Source organism: Arachis hypogaea, chromosome 11, assembly GCF_003086295.3.
Source record: "Arachis hypogaea cultivar Tifrunner chromosome 11, arahy.Tifrunner.gnm2.J5K5, whole genome shotgun sequence".
Taxonomy (NCBI): domain Eukaryota; kingdom Viridiplantae; phylum Streptophyta; class Magnoliopsida; order Fabales; family Fabaceae; genus Arachis; species Arachis hypogaea.
This window is the reverse complement of record NC_092046.1, coordinates 111,076,849-111,087,023: the sequence shown is the minus strand read 5'-3', so window position 1 is coordinate 111,087,023 and position 10,175 is coordinate 111,076,849. Positions and strand designations below refer to the sequence as shown.

The following is a 10,175-nucleotide window of genomic DNA, read 5'->3' as shown; positions in this document are numbered from 1 at the left end:
AGCTCAAGAATTCTGGCGTTTAACTCCAAAACTGGCACAAAAGCTGGAGTTAAACGCCCAAACTGGCACAAAAGTTGGCGTTTAACTCCAAGAAAAGTCTCTACACATGGAAGCTTCAATGCTCAGTCCAAGCACACACCAAGTGGGCCCGGAAGAAGATTTATGCATTAATTACTCATTTCTGTAACCCTAGGCTACTAGTTTTCTATAAATAGGACCTTTTGCTATTGTATTTTCATCATAAACTCATACTTTCATAGACCTTTTCACGTTTGGGGGCTGGCCTCGTGGCCATGCCTAGACCTTGTTCTTATGTATTTTCAATGGTGGAGTTTCTACACACCATAGATTAAGGTGTGGAGCTCTGCTGTTCTTCAAGAATTAATACAAAGTACTATTGTTTTTCTATTCAACTCAAGTCTATTTCTTCTCCAAGATATTCTTTCGTTCTTCAACTTGATGGATGTGATGATCCGTAACACTCATCATCATTCTCACCTATGAACATGTGCCTGACAACCACCTCTGTTCTACTAGCAATGGCTTGAATGCGTATTTCTTGGGTTTCTAATCTAAGATTGGAACCTTCGTGGTATAGGCTAGAATTATTGGCAGCCATTCCTGAGATTCGGAATGTCTAAACCTTGTCTGTGGTATTCTAAGTAGGATCTGGGAAGGGATGACTGTGACGAGCTTCAAACTCGCGATTGTGGGGCGTGTGACAGACGCAAAAGGATCAATGGATCCTATTCCGACATGATCGAGAACCGACAGATGATTAGCCGTGCGGTGACAGCGCATTTGGAACGTTTTCACTGAGAGGACGGGAAGTAGCCATTGACAACGGTGATGCCCAACATAAAGCTTGCCATGGGAAGGAGTATGAATGATTGGAAGAAGGCAATAGGAAAGCAGAGGTTTAGGAGGAACAAAGCATCTTCATACGCTTATCTGAAATTCCAACCGAAGAATTACATAAGTATCTCTATCTTTATTTTATGTTTTATTTATCTTTTAATTATCAATTCTCCATCACCATCTGAATCCGCCTGACTGAGATTTACAAGGTGACCATAGCTTGCTTCAAACCGACAATCTCCGTGGGATCGACCCTTACTCACGTAAGGTTTATTACTTGGACGACCCAGTGCACTTGCTGGTTAGTTGTGCGGAGTTGTGATAAAGAGTTGAGATTACCATTGTGCGTACCATGATGATGGCGCCATTGATGATCACAATTTCGCGCACCAAGTTTTTGGCACTGTTGCCGGGGATTGTTCGAGTTTGGACAACTGACGGTTCATCTTGTTGCTTAGATTAGGTACTTTTCAGAATTTTTAAGAATGAATTCTATAGTTTCAAGGTGATGTTCTTATCATCACAAAAGCTGATTGATTCTCATCAATTTAGCTGCTGAATGTAATGTCCTGCTGAAGCTTGGCCAAACATGTCTAATCCTTTTAGACTGAAGCTTTAGACTAACATTGCATGATTCCTGGAATTCTTATTAAAAGTTTTGAATCCCTTTATTTTCTTTTCCATATAAGTTTCAAAAATCACAAAAAATTTATAAAACCATAAAAATCAAAAATATTTTATGTTTCTTGTTTGAGTCTAGTGTCTAATTTTAAGTTTGGTGTCAATTGCATGTTTTTATTCTTCTTGCATTTTTCGAATACATGCAATATGTTCTTCATTGATCTTCAAGTTGTTCTTGATAATTTCAGTGCTCTGATCTTTAAATTCTCTTGTTTTGTGTGTTTTGTTGTTTCTCATATGCATTCTCAATTTGTTAGTGTCTCTTATATGAAAATTTTTAAGTTTGGTGTCCTGCATGCATTGTTTGAATTGAGTTTCCTAAGATTAGTTGTATTTTGATTATTTCTCATCATTAAAAATTCAAAAATATTTTCAAAATTGTGTCTTTTCAAGTCAATAATACAGAGAATTGAAGATTCAGAACATTCAGCAGATGAATCAAACAGAAAAAGCTGGGCGTTCAAAACGCCCAGTGAAGAAGGAAAACTGGCGTTTAAACGCCAGCCAGGGTACCTGGCCCAAAAAGGTAGAGTTTTGGGCATTAAATGCCAGAATGGATGCCATTCTGGGCGTTTAACGCCAGGATGACATAAGAGGGAAGATTTTGTTTTTAATCCAAATTTTTTTCAAATCTTTATAATTTTTCAAAATCAAATCTTTTTCAAATAATATCTTTTCAATCATATCTCTTCAAAATCAATTTCTTTCCATTTTTTTAATTTTCAAAAATCCTTGTTATAATTAAATATTTACTTCAAAATTTTCAAGTTGTTACTTGCCTATTAAGAAACGATCAAACTTTAAATTTTAGAATCATATCTTTTAATTTCTTGTTAGTCAAGTAATCAACTTTAATTTTAAAAACTTTCTTTTTCTAAATTGATTTTCAATCATATCTTCTCAATCATATCTTCTCAATCACATCTTTTTCAAAATTAACTCTCAATCATATCTTTTTTATTTCTAATTTCAAAATCTTTTTCAAAAATCACTTAATTTCTTTCCAAATCTTAATTTTCGAAAATCTAAATCAAATTTTCAATTTTCTTTTAATAATTTCAAAATCTTTTTAATTTATTTTCGAAAATTCTTCCCCTCTTCTCACATCCTTCTATTTAAAGGACTAACACTCCTCCTCAAGGTACAATTCGAACTCCCTCCTTCTTTATATGTTCGAATTCTCTTCCATCTACCTCCTCCTTCTATTCTTCTTTTCCTCTGACACCTCAAGGAATCTCTATACTGTGACATAGAGGATTCCCTACTTTCTTATTCTCTTCTCTTTCATATGAGCAGGAACAAAGATAAAGGCATACTTGTTCAAGCTGATCCTGAACCTGAAAGGACCTTGAAGAGAAAGCTAAGAGAAGCTAAAGAACATCTCTCTTTAGAGGGCCTAACAGAGCTTTTCACGGAAGAAGAAACCATGGCAGCCGAAAACAACAATGCCAACAATGCAAGGAAGGTGCTTGGTGACTTTACTGCACCTACTCCCGACTTCTATAGGAGAAGCATCTCAATCCCTGCCATTGGAGCAAACAACTTTGAGCTTAAGCCTCAATTAGTTTCTCTAATGCAATAGAATTGCAAGTTTCATGGACTTCCATTGGAAGATCCTCATCAGTTCTTAGCTGAATTCTTGCAAATCTGTGACACTGTCAAGACCAATGGGGTTGATCCTGAAGTCTACAGACTTATGCTTTTTCCTTTTGCTGTAAGAGACAGAGCTAGGACATGGTTGGATTCACAACCTAAAGAAAGCCTGAACTCTTGGGAAAAGCTAGTTAATGCCTTCTTGGCAAAGTTCTTTCCACCTCAAAAATTGAGCAAGCTTAGAGTAGAAGTCCAAACTTTCAGACAGAAGGAAGGTGAATCCCTCTATGAGGCTTGGGAAAGATACAAGCAATTGATCAGAAGGTGCCCTTCTGACATGCTTTCTGAATGGAGCATCATAGGAATTTTCCATGATGGTCTGTCTGAACTATCCAAGATGTCATTGGATAGCTTTGCTGGAGGATCTCTTCATCTGAAGAAGACACCTGCAGAAGCTCAAGAACTCATTGAAATGGTTGCAAATAACCAATTCATGTACACTTCTGAAAGGAACCCTGTGAATAATGGGATGGCTCAGAAGAAAGGAGTTCTTGAGATTGATACTCTGAATGCCATATTGGCTCAAAATAAAATATTGACCCAACAAGTCAATATGATTTCTCAGATTCTGTCTGGAATGCAAGCAGCAACAGGCAGTACTAAGGAAGCTTCCTCTGAAGAAGAAGCTTATGATCCTGAGAATCCAGCAATGGAAGAGGTGAATTACATGGGAGAACCCTATGGAAACACCTATAATCCTTCATGGAGAAATCATCCAAATCTCTCATGGAAGGATCAACAGAGACCTCAACAAGGTTTCAACAACAATAATGGTGGAAGAAATAGGTTTAGCAATAGCAAGCCTTTTCCATCATCTTCTCAGCAACAGACAGAGAATTCTAAGCAAAGCCACTCTGACTTAGCAACCATTGTCTCTGATCTAATCAAAACCACTCAAAGTTTCATGACTGAAACAAGGTCCTCCATTAGAAATTTGGAGGCACAAGTGGGTCAGCTGAGTAAGAAAATTACTGAACTCCCTCCTAGTACTCTCCCAAGCAATACAGAAGAGAATCCAAAAAGAGAGTGTAAGGCCATAAACACATCTCACATGGCCGAACCTGGAGAGGAGGAAGAGGCAGTGATCTCCACTGAGGAAGACTTCAATGGACGTCCACTAAGAACCATAATCAAAGTGTGAACCCGGATCCTAAGAATTGGCTTACAATGGTCCGAGGGAAATACTTAGACTTTAGTCTGGAAAATGTAAGGTTGGCATTCAATTTGCCTATGATGCAAGGAGATGCACACCCATACACTAGAAGGGTCAACTTTGATCAAAGGTTGGACCAAGTCCTCATGGACATCTGTGAAGAGGGCGCTCAATGGAAGAGTGATTCAAGAGGAAAGATGGTTCAACTAAGAAGGTATGACCTCAAGCCCGTGGCTAGAGGATGGTTGGAGTTCATCCAATGCTCAGTCATTCCTACTAGCAACCGGTCTGAAGTTACTATAGACCGGGATATCATGATTCATAGCATCATGATTAGAGAAGAAGTAGAAGTTCATGAGGTTATATCCCAAGAACTCTACAAGGTGGTGGGTAAGTCTTCCACTATGGCAAGGTTAGCCTTCCCTCATCTCATTTGTCACCTCTGTAATTCAGCTAGAATTGACATAGAGGAAGACATCCTCATTGATGAGGACAAGCCCATCACTAAGAAAAGGATGGAGCAAGTGAGAGAACCTCACCAAGAGCATGAGGAAACTCCTCATCATGAAATCCCTGAGATACCTCAAGGGATGCATTTTCGTCCACAAAACTATTGGGAGCAAATCAACACCTCCCTAGGAGAATTAAGATCCAACATGGGACAACTAAGGGTGGAGCACCAAGAGCATTCCATCCTCCTCCATGAGATTAGAGAAGACCAAAGAACCATGAGAGAGGAGCAACAAAGGCAAGGAAGAGACATTGAGGAGCTCAAGCACTCCATAAGATCTTCAAGAGGAAGAACAAGCCGCCATCACTAAGGTGGACCCGTTCTTTAATTTCCTTGTTCTTTATTTTCTATTTTTCGAAAATTATGCTTTATGTTTGTGTCTTTATTACATGATCATTAGTGTCTTAGTGTCTATACCTTGAAGCTATGAAAATGAATCCATCACCTTTCTTAAATGAAAAATATTTTTAATTGAAAAAGAAAAATAAGTGCATGAATTTCAAATTTTAAAACAGTTTAGTTATTTTGATATGGTGGCAATACTATTGTTTTTCTGAATGAATGCTTGACAATGCATATTTTTTAATTTGATTATTTATGAATGTTAAAATTGTTGGCTCTTGAAAGAATGATGGGAAAAGGAAAAATGTTATTGATGATCTGAAAAATCATAAAATTGATTCTTGAAGCAAGAAAAAGCAGTGAAAAGCTTGCAGAAAAAAAAGAGGCGAAAAAAAAAGAAAAAAAGAGAGAGAAAAGAAAAAAAAAGAAAAGCAAGCAGAAAAAGCCAATACCCCTTTAAACCAAAAGGCAAGGGTGATAAAAAGGATCAAGGCTTTGAGCATCAGTGGATAGGAGGGCCAACAGGAATAAAATCCTGGCCTAAGCAGCTAAACCAAGCTGTCCCTAACCATGTGCTTGTGGCATGAAGGTGTCAAGTGAAAACTTGAGACTGAGCGGTTAAAGTCGAGGTCCAAAGCAAAAAGAAGAGTGTGCTTAAGAACCCTGGACACCTCTAATTGGGGACTCTAGCAAAGCTGAGTCACAATCTGAAAAGGTTCACCCAGTTATGTGTCTGTGGCATTTATGTATCCGGTGGTAATACTGGAAAACAAAGTGCTTAGGGCCACGACCAAGACTCATAAAGTAGCTGTGTTCAAGAATCAACATACTTAACTAGGAGAATCAATAACACTATCTGGATTCTGAGTTCCTATAGATGCCAATCATTCTGAAATTTAAGGAATAAAGTGAGATGCCAAAACTGTTCAGAAGCAAAAAGCTAAAAGCCCCGTTCATCTAATTAATACTGATCTTCATAGATGTTTTTGGAATTCATTGTATATTCTCTTCTTTTTTATCCTATTTGATTTTTAGTTGCTTGGGGACAAGCAACAATTTAAGTTTGGTGTTGTGATGAGCGGATAATTTATACACTTTTTGGCATTATTTTTAGTATGTTTTCAGTATATTTTAATTAGTTTTTATTATATTTTTATTAGTTTTTATTTAAAATTCACTTTTATGAACTTTACTATGAGTTTGTATATTTTTCTGTGATTTCAGGTATTTTCTGGCTGAAATTGAGGGACCTGAGCAAAAATCTGATTCAGAGGCTGAAAAAGGACTGCAGATGCTGTTGGATTCTGACTTCCCTTCACTCAAAGTGAATTTTCTGGAGCTACAAAAGCCCTATTGGCACGCTCTTAATTGCGTTGGAAAGTAGACATCCTGGACTTTCCAGCAATATATAATAGTCCATACTTTGTCTGAGATTTGATGGCCCAAACAGGCGTTCCAAGTCAGCTCAAGAATTCTGGCGTTTAACTCCAAAACTAGCACAAAAGCTGGAGTTAAATGCCCAAATTGGCACAAAAGTTGGCGTTTAACTCCAAGAAAAGTCTCTACACATGGAAGCTTCAATGCTCAGCCCAAGCACACACCAAGTGGACCCGAAAGAAGATTTATGCATTAATTACTCATTTCTGTAACCCTAGGCTACTAGTTTTCTATAAATAGGACCTTTTGCTATTGTATTTTCATCATAGACTCATACTTTCATAGACCTTTTCACGTTTGGGGGCTGGCCTCATGGCCATGCCTAGACCTTGTTCTTATGTATTTTCAATGGTGGAGTTTCTATACACCATAGATTAAGGTGTGGAGCTCTGCTGTTCTTCAAGAATTAATACAAAGTACTATTATTTTTCTATTCAACTCAAGTCTATTTCTTCTCCAAGATATTCATTCGTTCTTCAACTTGATGGATGTGATGATCGATGACACTCATCATCATTCTCACCTATGAACATGTGCCTGACAACCACCTCTGTTCTACTAGCAATGGCTTGAATGCGTATCTCTTGGGTTTCTAATCTAAGATTGGAACCTTCGTGGTATAGGCTAGAATTATTGGCGACCATTCCTGAGATTCGGAACGTCTAAACCTTGTCTGTGGCATTCTGAGTAGGATCTGGGAAGGGATAACTGTGACGAGCTTCAAACTCGTGATTGTGGGGCGTGTGACAGACACAAAAGGATCAATGGATCCTATTCCGACATGATCGAGAACCGACAGATGATTAGTCGTGCGGTGACAGCGCATTTGGAACGTTTTCACTGAGAGGACGGGAAGTAGCCATTGACAACGGTGATGCCCAACATAAAGCTTTCTATGGGAAGGAGTTTGAATGATTGGAAGAAGGCAATAGGAAAGCAGAGGTTCAGGAGGAACAAAGCATCTTCATATGCTTATCTGAAATTCCAACCGAAGAATTACATAAGTATCTCTATCTTTATTTTTTGTTTTATTTATCTTTTAATTATCAATTCTCCATCACCATCTGAATCCGCCTGACTGAGATTTACAAGGTGACCATAGCTTGCTTCAAACCGACAATCTCCGTGGGATCGACCCTTACTCACGTAAGGTTTATTACTTGGACGACCCAGTGCACTTGTTGGTTAGTTGTGCGGAGTTGTGATAAAGAGTTGAGATTACCATTGTGCGTACCATGATGATGGCGCCATTGATGATCACAATTTCGCGCACCAATAAGCTAGGTCTTTCTCTCTGAATATCTGAATCAACACCTTTTATGCCAAATTCCAAGAAGGGAAAGCAATAACTCATTCTCTTATGCAATTGTTATAAAAAAATTATTTTAATGATAACAATACTAGCTATAACGTTATGGCCACTAAAAATTTTTTACTAAAACGAAATTTTCTTATGTTTATTAGTGGCAATAAAGACAATTGCCATTATAATATATAGTAATATAGTAACAATGACAAATATATAATTACCACAAAAATATAACTTAAATTAAAAATTAGTGTCAATTATGTTATTGCCACTAAAAGTTTGTCACTAAAACATACTTTTCTAGTAGATCTCCTTTCATCCATCTCCGGATCTCTTCATCTTTTCTCCCTTCCCTTCTCCTCTCCATTTCAACTTCCGTCTCTTCTCTCTTCATGGCCAACCAAGCAGAATCTCTTCTCCCCTCCCTTTTCCTTCCCATTTCACCTTCTATTTTTTCTTTCTTCATGGCCAACCAACCTCCTCTACTAAAGTGCCTCTGCCACTGCCACTGCGTCACTTCCTCCTCATACTCTTCAGATTGCATCTCTACCTTCTTTTAAATCTCTAGATCTGCGATTTGTGTCTTTTCCATGTCGCATTCGAGCCTCTATCATTGACCCATCGTGCCTCCATCTTCATCTCTGTTCATCCTTCTATTTGCCCATTTCTGAATTTTTTTCCTAAATAAAATTCTATTTTTTCTTTGTTTTTTATTATTAATAATCTGTGCTATTTATAGAAAAAAAATTATAGTTTGAATGCTATGAACAATTTTTTTCCGTTGGCTTCTACGCCGTTGAAATATCTCCCTCTACAATTATTTTTTTAATTTTTTTAGCTGCAACTACAATATTCCATTCGTTTATCGTTGCTTCAACAACTTAAAATTGACAAAAGGAATTCAAAATGGAAATCATGACAATTAATTACTTGTTGTTTAATTAGGAAGTTATGTATTGAATTTGTTGTTGAAAATACTGGAATTTTTGCTATCTGGATAATTTTTTGCTATGAATGGAGATGGAAGAAAAGAATCAGTGTAGCGGTTGATGAAAAAATATAGATAGTGGTGATTTTGGTAAAGGTAGATGATGAGAGTATTATTAATTTTTTAAAGTTTTATGTGTTTGTTATGTATGTTCTTTGCCAAACATAAAATATGTATAAATGTATTTTGTGTCTATTTCTATACAATCTATGTTTCTGTGTCCATGTCTCATGCTATATACTAAACAAACAGGGCTTAACTGTCTACAATTACACCATCAAAAACGACGTCATTTTAAGTGGAGGGGTTTGTGTCTCTCTTTGATCTCGTTCTTGTAGCAATTTTCTTTGTCCCCCTCACGCATAGTTTTCCATCTCCATAAGGTTTAAGGTTTCTTAATTTCTATTTTCCTCTTTCAAAAGTTTCTCCTAATTTCTCATTTCGTTACACTTTCATTTTTTTTCTTTTTTGAGAATTCATTTTGATTGCTATCCTCTTGCATTTTCCGATTAAGCTTGTTCCCAATTTGATTTAGCCATTTTCAAAATACCACCTTTTTCTTCCTTTGTTGTTGCTGATTATTCATGGATGTTTCTGAATTTTGTTTTTTGTTTTTCTTCTTTTGGATGGTACAGACGGTAATTAATTGAAGCTTGTGGAAGTTGCAGCATGTGGAGGAGAGAGAGAGAGAGAGAGAGAGAGAGAGAGAGAGAGAGAGAGAGAGAGAGAGAGAGAGGTGGTGTTGTTTGTGGAGCAACGAACATCTCTTTTTTCTTCTTCTTCATGCCAACCCTTCATGTAGAGTAGACTGTAACACTTCTACCTTCTTTATTAACACCTGCTCTTCTCCTCCCGCAAATGGATGTCAACCCATGCTCCTTGCTTCTGCTTGTGGTGTGTTTGGGTTTAACAAGTTGCAAACATGAATAAAATAAAGAAAACAAAATTGACGTGTGTTAGAAAATAATTTTATCTTTTAATAATATGCAACTTTTGATGTCAAAAAAATTCACTAGGTGCAACACTTTTGTTAATGAAAGGTTCTTCGATATTTAATTATTCAATATAATAATGCTCTGCATCCAAGTGATTTCACTAATCAAGTCCAACCAAGTTGTCATAACTTCCTCTACATCCACATGCTAGACTTTTAAACGTAAACAAATTTCCACTTTTAACATAAACGGCAAATTTCTTCTTGTTGTTGTTATTATCGTTATCGTCGTTATTGTTATTGTTGAAT

At 37.0% G+C, this 10,175-nt stretch overlaps 1 non-coding gene across 1 annotated transcript; it reads right to left on the bottom strand.

The window, feature by feature from the left end:
- Positions 1-3,367: 3,367 nt before the first annotated feature.
- Positions 3,368-3,475, bottom strand: LOC112724522 (small nucleolar RNA R71). Its single transcript, XR_003163680.1, has one exon. It is a non-coding gene; the product is annotated as a small nucleolar RNA R71 (small nucleolar RNA).
- Between the last annotated feature and the right edge of the window lie 6,700 nt (positions 3,476-10,175).